The 20,173-nt window shown below is 39.6% G+C and overlaps 1 protein-coding gene across 1 annotated transcript in view; it reads right to left on the bottom strand.

The window, feature by feature from the left end:
• Tspan12 (tetraspanin 12) overlaps positions 1-20,173 on the bottom strand; it is a 71,387-nt gene that overhangs the window by 36,353 nt on the left and 14,861 nt on the right. The window lies entirely within an intron of this gene.

Genomic DNA, 20,173 nt, shown 5'->3' on the forward strand with positions numbered 1-20,173 from the left:
ACTGAGGAATTGAATTTGCGGCATCTTGACGCCCAATGGACGCCCAACGGTAATCTTTATCTTCAGTAGAATAAAGCTAGCTAAGGCTTAGGTAACAAATCCAGCTCAGTTCAGTATGAAGTGAGTGGCCACACTGTATTACATTGCTACCCCCTGTCCATCCACACAGTGGAGGAACGTCATGCAACCAGCGTCCCACTTGGCAAGTCTCTCTTGGTGGACCTCTCTTCCTAATGTCTTAGTACATGGGGTTTGCTTGATGAGGTTTCCTGAACCTGGTTCGCTGACACAGCACCTCAGCCTGTCCTCTCCCATGTGCCTTTCCTTCTAGAACATGCAAAGTTCTGAACTTGGAGCTAGAAGATAGAAGTTCAAAGCCAGCTCCAGATAGCGGTATGGTTTAGGTCTGTTCATTTAACTGCCTGCTATCCATTGAATCATCTGTACAATGAAGATAGAAATGAAGTTGTCAAGGGGACTTGGTCCCCATTACGTGATCCAGAAAATGTGAAGTGTGTTAGAAATACGCTTCTGTATTACTTTGTGAAACCTCGTACAGCTCCCATTGGTCTTCTCTTCCCTCTAGGACAGCCTGGACTGTCCACAAAGGAGCACAACTTCTTCCTGGACTGTCCTTTGTTCCTGACCACTGGACTCTCACCTTCCCTAAGTGTATTCAGATCTCCCTGTTGGCTGTATTTTAGGCCTCAGAGGCTTCAACCAGTTTCCTGCCTTCTCCACAAGTTACTGTGTCAGTCAGTAGCCAGGCCATCAGTTCCAGCTGGCAAGATCTTATTCTTAACCATCATTTTATTCCCAGTGCCTAAGCAGTACCTGTCATACTGTGCACACTCAATAAATGTCAGTGGAAATAATGATCAGTTTGCACACTCAAAAGGCCAATTTCAGCATTTCCTTTGGTTTTTTTCTACCTAATTTGAACCTTGAGCTTCTTGTTAACATCTGACTCCGTTGATTTTTGTCTACGCATTTGTATTTTAAATACTGCCTCTCTGTTTTATGTACGTCTGTTTTTGTAGACTATACTCTGCTAATCCAGTGTGCCTGGAAACATTTAAGACCATTTCTACAGTTAAGGAGGGAGGGCACCGTGCTCCTTGCCGTCTTTCTGGACTACTAGCAACTAAGCGTTTTAAAGAAGTAAGAAGAAGAAATTGCAAGTTTCTGTAGGGAAACTCAAGTATAATTCCTTTCATTACCATTTAGTTACTTTATAAAATTGTTCAATGTAAGGTTCCTTAAAATAGCTAAGACCCTCTATTCAAACTAACTGAAATTTGCGTTATGCATACCAGTTTTACCCTCAAAATACTGTAATTTTTAAAAAGCACCTAGTAATATGGTCTGATTTCCTGATAATAGGACATGCAACACACATGTAGAGCTGCATTGCTGCCTTTTATGAAAATGTTATAGAAATATAAAAACATGAACCTTGCCATAATAGACCGGGCTTCATTTTCTGACTAATTTAACTAATAGCTTGACGGTCTTCCATAAACCACTAAGACTGCTTCCTATTTCATGAAATGAGAATTTGCTTAGCAGGATCATGCTCAGGATTCAATGACATAATGTGCCCTTGCATTCCGACTACTCCCTAAAATAATGGTAGCCATTCTTAATCACATAATAGACTCTATTATGTTTAAAATAAGTAGGCTCACCTCCCGGCACATGGCCAGCTGAGCTCTGTTGTCATTATGTTATTATGACTAGAGGATGATCATGTAAAATACTGTTCATCCTTTGCAGACTATGAGTGCCATCCCCACAACAGAATGTAATTTCAACAATTTTCTATTAAAATCATTAGTAAAATATCTCTCTGGAGACAATAGAGCTGGAACTTTCCCAAGTGTCTGTGTTGAGAGACTACAGCAAGGTGGTGTGAAAGATGGGGAAGTCAAGTTCTTTCTGTCATGCATTAAAACCAACGCATTTTTTATTTAAAAATAACTAGGTCTGCCCACAGCTGAGCAGCTTGGCGTCCATGACCAGCTTTTGTCCACTGGAAGGTTCTGAAGAGGAAGGGAAAGGTGTGGCATTCCATCATTTCGGAGTGGAAAACAGCAAGGGTGGAGGCCAGATATATTTAAGTCCTTGGTGACTTGTGGGTGGACTTATCCCTCATAGAAACAGAGGTTCGCATAGCCAATCCCTTTTAAAGATTATAGCAATAGCAAATCCCCGAGTTTACTACAGAGTCAATTATTTACAGAAATGGTCTGGCTCCCTGATATCTCCCTCACTAGGATCCAACCCTCACGTAAACAGATCAAGCACATGCGTGCCTGTCTGTCTCTTACAATGTCACTAAAATAATAATGAAGGTATCATCCCAGAGGAAACAAAACATGAAATGACACGGAAGAAGAGTAGTAAATGTATTTGCGATTCTGAAAAAGTTAAAGGATAGAGGAAGAAATCTTAGAACAACTTGAACCCAGTTGAGCACTAGCAGCTTCATCCACTTGCAGGGATGGCTGTTTCTGAAAAAGAACATTTATCAAAAGCTCATTTAAGGAAACATTGAATCCTTTACTATCTCCTCCCCGATACTGTGCATCTGGGTGACTACCCAGGCTCCACCAGAAAGAGGATGAGGCCACAGAGATACTAAGATAGCCGTCCACTAGGGGACAGCGGGGACAACAGACACAGGTATGAAGGTCACGTCTGTACACCTTTCTACAGAGTTTGAAACTTTATCAAAAGCATGGACGCAACATGTCAAGCTAAAGGGCAGTGGGAAAGGTCTCCAAAATTCTGACAAAAAGATGATTTCCAAGCTGTAACCCCTCACGCTGCAAAGTCAATGTTTGAGTGAGCATTTAAAGAGCGATTTCCAGTCATACACATAAAAAATGATCTCTTATGTGTGCTCTGCAGGAAAACATCATGGAAACTGAGAGAATAAACAGAAAGGAGTGAGGTAAAAGCCAGGCGAAGGTATTTAAACTAAGAGACGGCACATGTAATGCCAGAGAGATAAAAGACCATTTGACAAATGGCTGCAGCTTCCACAGACCTAACCAGGAGCTGGTTTAGAACAGTCAGAGAGGCCTGAAAAACTAAATGGTTCAATACATTTCAATAGGTGGAGAAAAAGGATCCCAGAAGGAATTGTGATCTGTTGAAATAGGAACGGTGGGGCTGTGTCCACGGCACCCGCCCACATGGCTAGCTCTAGCTAATGCCCCAAAATAATTACACGGAAACTGTATTCTTCTAAACACTGCCTGACCCATTAGTTTCAGTTTCTTATTGGCTAACTCTTACATATTGATCTAACCCATTTCTATTAATCTGTGTAGCCCACGAGCTGGCTTACCAGGAAAGATCTTAACCTGCGTCTGTCTGGAGTGGGAGAACCATGGCGACTCTCTGACTCATCTTCTTTCTCCCAGCATTCTGTTCTGTTTACTCCGCCTATCTAAGGGTTGGCCTATCAAATGGGTCTAGGCAGTTTCTTTATTAATAAGAAATCACTCCCACACCAGTGATCATGTAAGATTATAATAAGAAACTAAGTTATAGTTTTAACAAAACATTATTTCAGAACTAAAGCCCTATTTTATGTGGCCCAGTTGTCAGTAGATTGTCCATAGTTCTCGTCTTGTTGACACCAACCTAACGAAAGCTGTGCTACATCTGTGTTAAGAGGAGGAAATATAGCAACGGTGGGCAGGAAAGGACCAGGCGTTCACCTTCTGTGCAAGTCAGTGTACGGTACTTAAAACTAAGGCTGGGAGAATGAGGAAAGTTACATAAAAATGTGATTTAGAGGTAGAGAGGTAAATGACAGAGAAACCTGCAGAGACACAATTGATAGCAGTTGCCTTTGGGAGTGGAAAATGGCAGAGGTAGAGGACTTCTATATTTCATAAGGCTTTTAACACTAAATTAACTCTTTAAATTATGGCCATGGAGCACGCTCATGGAAGGGAGGACAGAAGTTTAAAGCAGAGATCTCCCCCTGCAGCCTCGGGGCCAGGAGGAAAGACGTAGAAACCAGAGGACTTTAAGTGTGTTTTACACTGATGAATTAATTCTAACAGAAGTCATTCCAAAGTACTGAATATTGTCAGTACATGAAATATATTTTAGGGCTATTAGAGTCCAATGCTTTGAGTGGCATGAGGAAACTTTCCAAAATGCTCGGGTTACTATTTTCTTTCAGTTATTGCCTTTAGTAGTTCAAAATAGGAGGGGTTTAGCAAAACACACAAAGTAGGTACTTAAATGTGATTTATGACCTTGACCTCGACAAGAAATCATGGTGTTTTCTGAAATATTGTTCCTTAAAACCATACGCACATTCTACCTAAATCAGTACGAGATTATCTTCTAGAATAGCTTGCCTCGATAACAAAATTAAGAAGCTTAAGATGCTATAATAAAGGTAACTTTATTCTGAGACTTGAATTTATTTACTGAAGAAATATATCCACATATGGGTATAATCAAATCATACATTTCAAAATTGAGACAAAAAATCTAGCATATAAAACACACAGATATGTTTGAATAGATACACATTTAACATGTGCATACATATACAAACCATATAGTACCTCTACATATGTTAATACAACTTACTACTCAAAAATTATAAGGCTATCAATTTATTTTAATTAAATAATATTTTAACTTTATTCTTTGAGAATTCCCTTCACATAGACAGTGTATCTGGATCATATCCACCTCCTGCCTTTCCCCTTCCAACTGCTCCATGGTCCCTCTCCATCCCCGCTGGAATGTTCAGTGAGTCAGGTGTCACACTGAGATAGCAGTATTTCACAGCCTCCTCTCCATTCTGAATCTTCCTTTCTTTCATGTGTATGTGAATAGCGTGTGTGCATGTGTGTGTGCGCGCATGTATGTTTGCCTTTAAATTGGGGAGGAAAGTCTGGCAAACCCTGTATATTCATGTTCCTAGAGAAGCTAAATAAGGTGAATCCAAAGACAAACACATAGGCATCCTCAGGAATATTAACCTTCATCAGGCGATGAAAGGAGACAGAGACAGAGACCCACACGGGAGCACCGGACAGAAATCTCAAGGTCCAAATCAGGAGCAGAAGGAGACGGAGCACGAGCAAGGAACTCAGGACCACGAGGGGTGCACCCACACACTGAGACAATGGGGATGTTCTATTGGGATCTCACCAAGGCCAGCTGGCCTAGGTCTGAAAAAGCATGGGATAAATCCGGACTAGCTGAACATAGCGGACAATGAGGAATACTGAGAATTCAAGAACAATTGCAGTGGGTTTTTGATCCTACTGCACATACTGGCTTTGTGGGAGCCTAGGCAGTTTGAATGCTCACCTTACGAGACCTGGATAGAGGTGGGCAGTCCTTGGGCTTCCCACAGGTCAGGGAACCCTGATTGCTCTTCGAGCGTCCTGATTTTTAAAACAAAAAGTAAAAGTGATGCCGGGCGATGGTGGCACACGCCTTTAATCCCAGCACTCAGGAGGCAGAGGTAGGCGGATCTCTGTGAGTTCGAGACCAACCTGGTCTAGAGAGCTAGTTCCAGGACAGGTTCCAAAGCCACAGAGAAACCCTGTCTCGAAAAACCAAAAAAAAAAAAAAAAAAAAAAAAAAGTAAAAGTGATAACACTATAAAAAGTTATTTAGGTATTCTCCCCTCCTATTTTATAACTAACCTAACCACAAAAGACTAAATTGCTTATCTAGGAAAATTCACACAATTCTCCTAAATAAAGTCAATTTCAAAGTACAACATGCCTTACTGGACATTTTAATATTTTAAAAACATAGACCCTTTGACTTTTTCTCCACGCTACCTAACAACTCTTTGAACAAACAGAAAGTCTGATTAAAGGCCTGCGTTCGCGGGATGATAAATGATAAACTCCAGTTTCTCCCTGTCAGATCCTGAACTCTGCAAGCTTTCAGTACGGAGTATCTCTATGGCAGCTGTTTATTTTTCCTCCCACGGCGACTGCAGGTTTAAAAATATTATATTGCTTACCGTTAGTAAACAAGGGAATTCCAGTGCCAAATATTTGTACAAGATAATGGAACAGTTTGCCCTTCTGTTAGGAATTCACAGGGACTGAAATACTAACAGCCCAAGAATACTTGCTGCTTAAAACGCACATACCCACACGGCCTCTGCTTAGCTAGTTCTTGAGATGGCAGAGCCTGGACTGGGACACTCTACAGGCGGGTCAAAAGTCTAATGCTATCCTACAAGTTTTCCAAAGAAAAGGCAACACTGAACGTCCTTCCTTGGAGCAATCGGAAACAGAATGAGGTTAATTAGTTTTGGAAAAACCTAGAACAAGGGTGGCTGACGGAACAACCCACTTGCAGCTACTCGACGTGGGCAGAAATCTAAGCTCAGGTGAATATTGGCATGCCATGGTCTTATATTCACGCTTGATGTCTGAAAATGTATCGAAGACTATTTCAAACGTGTACCTTCACCTACACCCTTTGCAGTTTCATTGTCGCTGGTCTTTGCTGAGCCAGTGTCTTCATCAAGGCTGTTGGTGAGTCCCAAATTAGTGTGTGCATCATGTGGTACTACAACAGCTCGTCAGAGAAAGGAGAACTGCCAGGCTCTGAGGGTCTGAGTGCTATAAGCTCCTGGGGTGGGGGCTGGGCAATGACCTATATCATGAGAAGGAAGGCATTAAGGGTAAGGCATGCAAACAGCTGGACACACTAGAGAGGTCACTATAGACACAGCTTCTGTTCCCTTGTAAGCAAGGTCAGCTCAAGTCTGCAAGCACAGCCAGATCTCAAATAATTTCCAGGCTTTTTCTGGTCTCTGAAGCAGCAATGGCCTCAGATTATTGGGGCATTCCTCAGAAAAGGAGACAAAGCCCCTGTTCCAAGAACCTGTGCATGAACATGCAATGGAAAAAATTGCTTTAGACATTACCTTAGCAACATAGACAAGCAACACTAGACTTGATGACCTAGAGCAGGATCTCATGCAGAGCCAACAAAATGTACCAGCCCTTCCCAAGTACAAGAGTGGCAGGCATCACCATGACAATAATTCTAATAAAAGATGTAACTGGAAATCTAAAAAGATAATATTCAACAGAGAAACTCTGAAGTATGAAAACTTGTAGCAGGAAGTTTTCTATGTCCTGCCTGATCCCACTGGGCCGATTTCTCTACAGCACATTAGTTCCCAGAGCTGTTCATAAAATAATCATTCAGAAGCTTAATATTAACTGCAATTGCTTGGTCAATGGCTCGGGCTATTACAGGCTAGCTCTTACATATAGATCAACCCATTTCTAATTTACGTGTATTGCCACGTGGCTTCATGGTGCTACCTGTTCTCTGGTTCATCTTGCTGCTACAGCAGCTTACTGACATCTCTCGACCCTGCCCTTCTTCCCCTGTATATTTGGATTTCCCACCTAGCTGTATTCCGCCCTGCCATAGGCCAAAGCAGCCTTATCCATCAACAAATAAAAGCAACATATTTGCAGTATACAGAAGAACATTCCACATCAAAAAGGCCTCCCTCTTTTTGTCTAATTAAAAAGAAAGGTTTTAACTTTGACATAGTAAAATCACACACACCAAATCAAGTATCATTCAAGAATTACAGTTATAATAGTTAGTCTATTTTTATTTGGCAAAATTAAAGAAAAATACTCTATCATCTGGTCTATCTTTGTGAGTCAAGGATTTCATATCTAATTTATCTTTTATCATAACCAAGGAAAACTTTAATTATAACTATCTAGTCTTCAACTCCATCAAAGACCCCAGAAGTATATAATATCACCTGTGTAAACAGGAAGTACATTATAAGCAACTTACAAAATTCTTGAAATGACAGAGACATCAGGCTGCCTGGACAATCATCCAAAGTTCTTCTGTAATGTTAGGGCACTCAACTTCAGCCTACAGGCCTAGAGTATATCTGGAATATTTCTCAGTGAGGTAAGAGAAAAAAGTTCAAGTACAACATGGTGGATTCTTACCATGCTACACATGCATAATCTAAGCCATGCAGTGTGCTGCATGGCAGATTTAGCTTTTACTCATCCAGACAGAAAAATTTCGTGGTAGCATGCTACAAGCTGCCTGGTGGAGGCATGGATTCACTGCTTTCCAGAGTGGGGTCATGAGCATGGCTCCCAGAGCTAGCAGTGAAAGTTGGAAACTTTCCATGTTGGAAAGCCAAACACGGTGGAGCCAACAGCCAAAGCCACTGCTTTGGTACTAGCCATGGCTTCCTTGCATTTTAAAAACTCTCCTAGTCAAGAAATGATTACAGATATGCAATAAGGACAAATTTGGACAAAAAGAAATCTCTGAATGGGTCATAGTATGTTGCAAAATGTATGTAGATTTAAGAAAGAAAGAAAATGGGTGTAGGCAATTAGAAAAATAAAAAAAAGTTTTTAAAAATAAAACAAAGTCCTTATTCACTAACCAATAAAAGCAACACATATACATTTAAATGCCATATTCTGAAGGTCTTTGAAAGATTTGAAGAATGCCTATCTAACTGAAATATATCTCTATATATCTAGAAAACCTAACTAACATGACTACAAGCTTGACTATTATAGATGAATATCTATTTACCTATATTTTAATTATACATTACATTTTTAAATAAGCTGTAAAAATACAATACCTTAAGCAAGGGTAGAATATATATATATATATATATATATATATATATATATATATTCAAATTTGTATCAATAAACCAAGATCCATAGCAATGCAAAGTATCCATCCCTATAGCATAGCCCCCTTTAAATGTAAACAAACATTTATGAACAATATTTGGGAATTTGGGCATAGTTCTCTCCAAACTGCTTTCTGCTTTTTGTTGGGCTAAGCAATTTTGGGGGGCATTCATGGTGACCTTTCAGGGGACAAACCCACATTAGTCTGGAAGGAATTCACAGGTTCTAATCCTCTGTGGAAATAAAAGCAGAACCTCTTTTCCAAAGCAACTTATCCTTAGACCCAAATTTTGAAGTCAAGATACCTGTAAAGTATATATGTTGGTTTATCTTAGTAGCCCATACAATGAAATAACTCTCTGTACTTAGCTCCTTCACAGTCAAAAACCTTAAAGAAAACAAAATAATATGCATAATCCAAGCTCACTGTGAAATCCATTTTTGTGTGATTTATTTTTCTTACTTTATTACTTTCTGTACATGTTTACTCTGTCTCTTTAAAGACATTGTTTTATTTTTTAAAAAACCATTTACTTCTTTTTATAACCCTCTATACTCATTTTCTTCTCTCTCCCATGCCTATGTACATTTTTAAATCACACTGTGATCCATTTAGAGGTCTTTTTCATTTGAATTTGTCTTTATTGTATATCTGTAATCCTTTTCTGATCAGGACCACTTTTTAAAATGCTAAGTGGTGTGGCTAGGACTAAGGCTGCTTTGCCTTTTGGCTCTGCCCAGTTCAACATGGCTGAGGTCTGTTCACTGCCTGTGAGACTGCCAGGTGGAAGTCACGCTCAGCACCTCAACTTGATAACCAGATGGCCCAGCTGCCACCAACTAACTTGCAGCATGCTGCCCACAAACCCCATTCAAGTGCTCAACCTCCTGAAAGAGCCAAAGATCATGCTAAAAGCACAAACCAGGAAGCTGCTATTTCAAAAGCATGTGGTGTTTTTTCTGCTGCTGCTGAATAAGGAAGACCTCCCTTAAAGGAGCTGCAGCACGCTGCCAGCAAACAGAGCCCATTTCAAAAAACAAATGTGGTTACCAAGAAACTGCACATGGCTCCAATTTTTGTGGGTCTAGAACCCCTTTTTTAAAAAGCTTTTTTAGTTTTATGTGGATCCATGCCCCAGACTGTGGGCACTCTTTATTTAAGGCATTATGTTTATGAAGTTCATTTTAAAATGTAATAAATAGTTAAAAAATACAAATTAATAGTCATCTTTAATAGTCAAGCTTATAGTTTTTTTAGTTATGTTTTCTAGATATGCAGAAATATATTTCAAATGTATAGATAATTTTCAAACACTTCAAAGAACTGCAGAATATGGATTTAAAATGTTAAAGAACTTAGACTTTTCTCAACAGTGAGAGACACCTGCTCTTGGCAGCACCAATTACTTCAAGAAGATGATGGGCATGGAAGAAGCTTCTTATGGACTTTGCTTTCAATGTGACAAGGTTAGCCATTTGAGTAAGAAACTGCTCTTGCTTGGACTGCTTGACAATGTGCTGTATAAGCTGGACATACAGGACCCACAGAAAAAGGACTGTTGAACTTGACAAAACGAGGTGGGACAGTCCTTTATGATTCCTGCTTCATGAAAAAGTCTGCCAGACATTCTGCAGGCCTCAGAAGAAAGCAACTGGCAAATTTTGCCAAACTAGGTGGGCCAGTCTTTTAAATTTCCTGCTTTGCAGAAAAGTCTGTCAAATATTTTCAGCCTCTGTGGTTAACTAGTGACTAGCTCCACCATATGACCTTCAGGAAAGCTTTATTTGTTAGAGTACAGATAAGATATCACCACAAAAACTCAAATTTAAAACCTGCTAATAACCTCAAAACATCACAACTGTGAAAACAAGTTCTCAATCACAGTGTTTTACACTCATTTTCAGTTAAACTATCCAATTTATCTTTGTGTACACACACACACATACACACACATACACCATGCATACATACTATATTTTTAGAAAAACCATGCTGGGGAGTATAATTTAGTCATAGAGCACTAGCCTAGCATTCATGAAGCTCTGCATTCAGTCCTCAGCATTGCCAGAAAGAGTGTTAAAGAAAAAGGTTTTATTTTCCTAAAACCATATAGTCAATTATGTATTATATGTGGACAAGCTTGTTCTTTCATAATTTTTAACCTATTAAATTAAATTATATTATCTTCCTGAGTGAAGAATATATTTTCTTTAAAAAAAATAAATAAAATCACTCTACTGTAATAAACCCACAAGTAAAAGTATCAGACAGATAAATTATTTTATAGTCGCCACTCAAACACTTGCCCAATCCAAAACCCCATTTATCTCAGTGATCTTTTATGCAGTTAGAATGGCCATTCTGAAGTCATGAAGCTCCACTTAGAGTTTTACACTTTCATTTTCAACTACATTTTTATTTACATATCCAGCACACAAAAAATGAGAGCCCTACCAAATACAGTTGAACGTAGAAAGGCAAAAAGCCAGCTGTAAGAATAGAACTCAGGCTGGTGAGATGGCTCAGTGGGTAAAGGCACGTCATCCCCAGGACACATGTAAAGGTAGAAAGGGAGAACCAACTGTCCAAAGTTGTTCTATGACATCCACATGTGCACCCTAGCAAGTGTGAGTGCATATCCATGTACCCAGAACACACACACTCACACACACACACATGCACACACACACACACACACACACATACTCATGCACACACACGCATTATGCATATATACATACTATAATGAATATAAAAGAAAAAAACTCTTGAGGACTGTTAAAATCTGACTGACAGTCATTGCTGAGTACAAAAGAAGGAAATCATGTATGAATGTCAAAATCATTAAATCTCAAGTTTCCAAAACAGCAACAGGTCAACCTTGATCAGTGGTTCTCAAGCTGGGGGTCATGACCTTCTCAGGGCCACACATCAAATATCCTGCATATTAGATATTTACATTATTATTCATAACAGTAACCATAGTAAAATTACAACTGTGAAGCATCAATGAAATAATTTTATAGGTGGGGGTCACCCCGACATGAGGAGCTGTATCAGAGTCTCAGTATTAGGAAGGTTGAGAACTGGTCTAAATGAGAGCAGGAAAAGTATAAATTCAACCACATGAACTTTAAAACAATGTTAGGGAAATACACGTTTGTTACAAACATTTGAAGAGAAAAATGCTGAAAAGTAATGAGCTTTGGAGACCTGCATTCATAAACAGCACATAGTGACTGAGTCAAGCATATACGTTATCTCCAAGTCAACGCTTCCAGTCACATTAACTCAACCTCAAACAAGTAAACCAGTTCTACCACAATCCTTAAGTAAACGAGCTGTCAGCAGACCTTTTTATGGTGGGGATTCTCCCTCTGTAGCAGAGGCTAGACTCAAATTTGAAGTCCACCTCCCTTGGCCTCCTGAGTGCCTGGAATTACAGGTTTGTACCATCACGACTATGGAACTGTTTGCTTAACCCAACAGCATAGCAAATAAGCACTTTGTATCCTCCAACAAGGACTCTAGGTGCTCAGCTGTTTCCATAAAACATCTTAGGCTAGTATGCAGTTTCTTGGTGTCAGTTTAGGTAGATGGCTATATTTTTGCTATCAAATCTGCACTAAAGACACTCAGACTGCTACAATTTTATTTACAATGAATACCTTTACAGTTAAAGGCATCTTGTGAGCATTAAAGAATCTCATCAATGTTCTCTTCTGTCATTAAAAAGTGTTCTATATTCCCAAGAGTGGTATTGCTGGGTCCAGGGGTAAGTTGATCCCAAATTTCTTGAGAAACCGCCACACTGCTTTCCAAAGTGGTTGCACAAGTTTGCATTCCCACCAGCAATGGATGAGTGTACCCATTTCTCCACAACCTCTCCAGCAAAGGCTATCATTGGTGTTTTTTATTTTAGCAATGGGGATGTTCTTTTGGGAACTCACCAAGGCCAGCTGGACTGGGTCTGAAAAAGCATGGAATAAAACCAGACTCACTGAACATAGCAGACAATGAGGACTGCTGAGAAGTCAAGAACAATGGCACTGGGTTTTGATCCTACTGCACGTACTGGCTTTGTGGGAGCCTAGGCTGTTTGGATGTTCACCTTACTAGACCTGGAAGGAGGTGGGAGGTCCTTGAACTCCCCACAATGCAGGGAACCCTGTCTGCTCTTCCGGCTGATGAGAGAGGGGGAGTTGATTGGGGGAAGGGGAGGGATATGGGAGGGGGTGGTGGGGAAGAGACAGAAATCTTTAATAAATAAATAGATAAATAAATAAATAAAAAGTGTTCTATAAAGAGAAGACCTCAGTCCAGAGTAGAATAGGCAGGTATTCATCTTCCTCCAGACTGCTGAGCAAAAGGCCCCAAAGTAACTAAGAGCACACACTGCTACCAGGGATGCTCGCTGGGGATAAGCCAGAAGGCATCCTTCTCCTGCTTAAAAACTTCAGACTGCCAGTCATACATGTGATATTCAGGACAGTCAGTCCCTAGCCCTAGCCCAGTGCCCCAGTGCCCACCTCAACTCTACCTCAACTATACCTGCTTTGAACTCAGTGGTGTGAAGCCTAATCAGAACTTGAAATTACAAAATATTTGAAGAGGGTCCTACCTGGGAGATACCCTGAAATCATTTGTAAGTTTACTTAATTAGAAATAATTATTAAATCAGCAAGCAGCAACTAATGAAAATTCCTATCTCCTTGAACACACTGTTTCTACAACATCTTCATGGGTGCAATCATTTTGAGCACATTTGTAGTTTCCAAACACTAAAGGTATGAAACAGAAGTAATGACAATCGAAAGGAAATAAAAGAATAGCCATTTATTTTGGAGTAATTCTATGTACTACTTACTAGATAGGTATAACTATATTATTTCCACATTTAATAAAATTCAAGTAATTACTTTTGTCATTTAAGTTGCTAAGATTCATCTTAGCCTACAAATATATAACCAAGGTCTGTTATCACTCTTTATCTCCCAGGGAATAAAGGATTTAAATCCCAATCTTTAAAAACTAAATGTCTAAATGGCTTTTCATTCATAATATTACCTAGTAGTCAATATCATTGGCCACTACATAGTTGACCTAAGCAGTTCCTCTGAAAGTTACTTTATTTATTGACATACAGGATTTAATTTTCTTGTGTTTTACCTTCATTTTTTGAGCTCTTGTTTTAAGACTCTGTGCAAAGGAGTTTCTCTCAAGTCATTTAAAGAGCTACATGGTTTTAAAAGAATAGCTACCACTTGATATTTGCCTAAGAAATTCAAAAAAGAGGCCCCATGGAAGCAAAGGAGAGAATGGGGACATTTCACAGTAGCTACCTTCCTCACCACAGGCACATTGAACAAAAGTGGTGAGCAGCATTTAAAGGCAGGGTATGGTGATGAGGTGCCACCACACAGACAACTAACTTTCAACTTTGCATACCCTAAGAGCAGTCAACCATTCAATGGATGTAGTCTTATCTCTAACTAAAAAGTATCACAAACGTACTAGGAGACAGTATGGAACAAGGTGCTTCCTAGGGCAGAGCAGAGATTGTTGTCTTAGTAAAATGTAAAGATTCGACTTCTTATAAATAAAGTGGGTAGTAGTAGTAACTAAAGCAAAGATAAGCATTAAAACCACATGGCCAGTGTGGCCGATCAGACAGATTATAATGGTAGTTTGTGGAGAAACAAGCATCGGTGTGCACACAGATTGCATCTGAATGCTAATCACAGCACTGCCGGCTGTGTAACGTCAGGCACGCTCCTTTTCCTCTTCTGTAACTAGCCTACCCAAGGCTAATCATCACGCGTGTTTTCTGAGAAGCCAGAGGTAAAACTTTCTGGGTGCTGAGCATGTGAAGAGTAACACAGTGGATCTCAATTTTGGAGTAAAGCCTGAAGTTGTTAGGCTCGCAACTCCTAACTTCAAGCCAGACAAGAAACAGTCTATTTAATAGATTTATTTTAACTTGATCACTTAGAGTATCCTCATAACTATAAAAGGTAGCTACCTAAGATAAAATTTTATATCAGGGGCTTGTAGAAAATTTATTACTACATAAATATATATTGGCTTTATATTATGGTTTTAAACATCGCCATTATAAAATATAAAAAAAAGGAAACTCCCTTGAGGCTGTTGAAGATTTCTTTGATTTCCACAAAGGAAATTATTCAGAGCTGGTTCAGTCACTGTGTATTTTAAGGAAGTATTTGAAATGCTTCCACAAACTCGGTCATTGTATGCAAGTTGTCTGGAATGATAAAGTTGAAAATATAATCTTCCATGAGAGAATCCGCAGGTCCCCCATATGTTGACCAGCTTCATTCTGACCAGCCCCTGGCTACCTGTCTTGTGCTGACAGCGGAGCCGAAACATTAGCCTGCCATGCTGGCAAATGATGACCTGATGGTCGCAATCAGCTGCCGTCGACTCTGTAAGAGTGTCTGTCTGTTAGTCTGTTTACATTCCCCCGGAGCTGGCACGGCTTCACTAATGCCTGCCTTAATAGCGGAGCAGAACCGCAATAACAAATGAATTTCATTTAGTTTACTACAAAAGCCTTGGGGAGTGCCTATCTACAGCTTAAAACCAATTTCCATTTAGTTTCAATTTCTCTGTGAAAGATCGAAGGAATTTGTGCTATTGAAATTACTTTGAAAGTCACTGCATGTCCAAGTTTCTTTTCCCAATTATTTCTGACCTATGAGAAAATGAAAATGTTCTCGTAATTAGAATTTAATTATTCTTAACCTGTTCAGAGGACTATACATTTCTGGGACTGAAGAAATAGCTCCATGGTAAAGAACACTTGCTACTCTTACATACAGAGGACCTGGGTATGGGTATGGACATGGAGGCTCACAACTCATTATAACTTCAGTTCCAGGGGATCCAATGCCTTCTTGAAACCTCTACTGTTACTAGGCATACACATGGTACACTTATGCACAGGTAGTCAAACACACATACACATAAAACATTTCTTTAAAAAGAGAAACATAAAGATATGCTCTTGTTTATGAAAGTTTCATAGCTATTAAGATCAAATCTAGGGCTGTACTGTGGCATGTATTGCATACACTAGGCTCTGTGTTTCCTCTCTCTCTACCATCAGAAAAAAAAAAGAGGGAGAAAACGTTTCTAATCAGAATAAGGTGGCCTGATTCATAAAAAATATAGACTACCCACTTAAACCTCACAAAAACAACAATAATACTTTGGTACATGTATATTTTGAACATTACACATGATATACTCACATAAATGTATTATCCATTATTTATCTTAAATTTAATTATGCAATTTGTGTCTTATTTGGGTGCCTAAATCAACTTGTTTTAAACTCTTACATCTATAAACCAATAATTCATTACAAGGGTTATGTTAATGATCATTCCTCAGGATTTTTAATAGTCTGTTTGCTTGCAGATAGTCTGGTTTAGTATCTTTCTTGGAGGTGGAACATGGCAGGGGCAGATGGGTTATAAGAATTTGTTTGGAAGAAGACCTGACCCTATATTGTTTTAAACGGGACAGATGGATGATAACACTTTTACTTTACTTGAATGGCAGTCCAGTCCCACTGAAAGTCCTGTTTTCATAACTATTCAAGAGAAACATCAGCGCTCAGAAATATCAGTTGTTTTGAAAAAATAAAGCTAAGCAAAATTAGCTTTTTCACACTAATGTGGCTTATAAAGTTACAACCAAAGTAAGTCCTAACACAGGGAAACAGACAAATTAGAGAAACACACTGTGCATACATAAATATTTGCATCTAAAATAAAAAGAATGAACCTCTAGTAACTTTTCCCAATTAGGATAAAAGGCAAAGAAGCATCAAAGAGGAAGCCATGATGGTTGCTTCACAAATATTTACCCAAGACTTAATAGTCATTCTACTGACTTGACCCCCCCTAACCAAGCCCTTCCCTCTGTAATCTAAACCTTCTCAACAGCCAACTCATCCTTCTCCTCTCACAGTTTCCCAGGGGCCATCTACAATCTAATTTGCTGGTAACCCACCCTTCTCAGCCTTCTAATTTCATAACTGCAATTGCATTTCGTAGACATTTGTTCTTTAGGTGAGTGGCTGCACAGAGCATGGCAGGCTTGACCGATTTTACATAACAAGAGATTTATGACAAAGGCAACTCACTGAATTCCAAGTTGGAGAAAAGGCCCCGTGAGAATTGGCCTTGGCAATCAGAATCACCAAGGCTGAGCCATAGCCTTGCGGTGACCTTGGGCTGGGTACCAAGCTCCCTGGGCTTCATTTAACAATTAGCTGTCAAAGACAACTACTGTCATGTTTGAAGTCAACAGCCACATCTAAAATATTTTATGTGCTGCAACCATACATTACAAAGAACTTAGGAAAAAAATTCATGTTTATACAGTAAAATAGCAAAATGTATGTTATTCAAAGTTGGTTGCTGTAGTTTGAGTGGCCAATTCTTTATTTAAGACCTATGCAGACTCAGGGAAGGGCTTAACATCTCTGTGATCTAGAGTCCCCTTTTAATTATCTCACGATAATAGTAACTATCTCATTAGAGATGTGGGAAGGATAAAATTGATTAATTGATGTAAGAAATTCCATATAACAGTAATTAGGAAAAACTCTACAGTGTCTAGCATGAGAAGCATCATAGAAATATTATCTATTACTTTGCTCATCATTGTTATTAGTATTTCAGGAGAAAACATTTCAGATAAGTCTTGATGGAATGGTAATAGCTAAAGAAAAGTGTTAAGGAAAGAACTCTTAAAGAGACAGCAAGAATAAAAGCAGGAAAGGGGAGAAGAAGAAAAACTGTCCAGAGATCAGAAATACACCTTACCTAGAGAATAATGAAGTAGGTAAGAGGACTAAAACCAGAAATGAAGGCTTAGCTACAGAAGGGCTTGATGCAAGTTCCAGATGCCTGTAAAAACTTCACTACCCAGTGGGGAGACTATCAAAGTCTTAGAGCATAACAGAAGTAATATAATCATGGGTGTACTGGCTTAGCTGAACTACACTGGGTTAGGGTAGGCAATAGCAGAGGGAGAAAACTCTATGTCCTAGGATCTTGTAGAGCAAACCAAATGAGAACACAAAAGGGGGCCAAGTTCCTGCCGTTGTAGCACCAGGACCCATAAGGACTGACTATGGCAGTGGGCCTTAAGGAGGAAACTGGGGGATGAACAGTTTGAGGAACAGCAGATACATGAGTGATGAACAACTGAGGCTTGAGAGCACAGTTTATTTTAGCAATGGAGAAGCTGTGCTTGGGTTTAGACTGAGCAGGGTCTAGAAGGTTGCAGTGAGTAAAGTTGTAAGGAGACTGGATACTGGACCACCAAAGACAGCTGACAGAAGGAAGAGCCAAGATGTAAGAGGCACCTATAGACTAAGAGGGCAACAATAGCCCTGAAGAAACCTCATAGAAAAAGAACACAAGCAAAGAAAGAAGGGAGAGGAGACAGAAAAGGGCAATAAGGTCAATGAGCTTAACCACTACAGCCCTAGACCAGTGCTGACCCTCAAGGCTGCATTTGGAGCTGTTCCTCTCTAGCTTCAGAGTACCCACTGTAGACCATGTTAGAGGTCTTCTCAGAGAATAGTGGAATTATCCATCTATTACATGCATTGCTCTGATGGTAAAAAAAATCATATGCATGCTTGATGCATGTTTAACGAATGAATGAATGAGCTAATGACAATAGGACCTCAGTCATCCATGCCATTGCAGAGTATAAAGCCTTTTTTCTACATCACAAACTAGACACTCATTCACAAATCTGGGTCACATGTCAAGCAGCAGACTGAATTACTCTACCGTCTTTTTTGCTAGCATTGAAACAACCTAGTGGGATATATAAATGGTTTTTTAAATGTGTTGTCAAAAGTTTTTGTGGTTCCATAACATACCTGATCCAACTCATCTCATACTGCTTTCCAAGAACCATCCAGAGTAAAAGTTGGAAGGAAGCAGAAAACACCAATCAAACTGAAACTGGATATAAAAGAAACTGGTCTTGAGAGACCAGTGTAGCATTGCGGTTCTGAAGAAGGCTGCTGAGATGTTCTTACCTTTGAAATACATTTTGCAGTCTTCGGATTATAGGAGATTTATATAAAGTCATTCACATGAATGCACAAACTTACTTAGGTATTTTAAAGACGTCATAAGAGCATCATAAGCTTGGAAACCCTTCTACAATTCTCCTTTCCTCTCTATGTCCGCATGTGAAGTAGGGTACTAAGCACATTTTCCATTCTGTAAGTATGGCTTATTTTCTACAGCTTCTAATTTCTGTTCTTCAACCTGGGAATTACTCTCCAAGGAACCTACAGATAATTTATTCAAGGTTGCTCCTGTGACATTTAAAGCTGAATTCAGCTTCACACTAAGATTCTGTTTGAATTGGCCTGAATGGGATTCTGGCAAGCACACATCTGAGCAAGCTGGCTATGGTAAGCCAGCGTGCACTCACTCCTCCCCAGACCCACATTCAGTGATGTCATCTTGGTAACTTGAAGTCAGCCATGCTAGGAGTATTTGCCCTATGGAAATACTCTAAGTGCCAAAAAGTACAACTTTCATGCTGCCCAAAGATCCAGTTGACCAGCAAACTGCACATTTGGGAACCCACTACAAAGAAAGGAACATACTCAATGAATTCATTTTTCTGGAGTCTCTCGTGGCCACAATTTCCATGTTAGCAGGCTCATTGCCTGTTGGCACAGGAATGCCGCTTTCAATATTCTTCTAGAAATGTACATTCAAATTATTTTAATTGATTCTCATTTTTAATTTCTAAAGATTAGTAGTCTTTATTTATAAAATTAATTATAGAAACTGAAGGAGTAAAATCAATTTAAAAAGTAATTTAGTACAACTCTTTCAGAGAGCAGAAGGAGACGGAGCACGAGCAAGGAACTCAGGACCACAAGGGGTGCACCCACACACTAAGACAATGGGGATGTTCTATTGGGATCTCACCAAGGCCAGCTGGCCTAGGTCTGAAAAAGCATGGAATAAATCCGGACTAGCTGAACATAGCGGACAATGAGGAATACTGAGAATTCAAGAACAATTGCAGTGGGCTTTTGATCCTACTGCACGTACTGGCTTTGTGGGAGCCTAGGCAGTTTGAATGCTCACCTTACGAGACCTGGATAGAGGTGGGCAGTCCTTGGGCTTCCCACAGGTCAGGGAACCCTGATTGCTCTTGGAGCAGATGAGGGGGGGGGGGGACTTGATCAGGGGGAGGGGGAGGGAAATGGGAAGCGGTTGTGGGGACGAGGCAGAAATCCTTAATAAATAAATAAATTTAAAAAAGAAAAAAAATAAAAAATAAAAAAATAAAAACGTAAAATATTTAGATTAAAGAACTTGAGATTCTCTTGTATCCACCAGACTATATAAGGCAGCGTGGT

Source organism: Microtus oregoni, unplaced genomic scaffold (assembly GCF_018167655.1).
Source record: "Microtus oregoni isolate MIOR12 unplaced genomic scaffold, Mior012 000026F_ref0000081, whole genome shotgun sequence".
Taxonomy (NCBI): Eukaryota; Metazoa; Chordata; class Mammalia; order Rodentia; family Cricetidae; genus Microtus; species Microtus oregoni.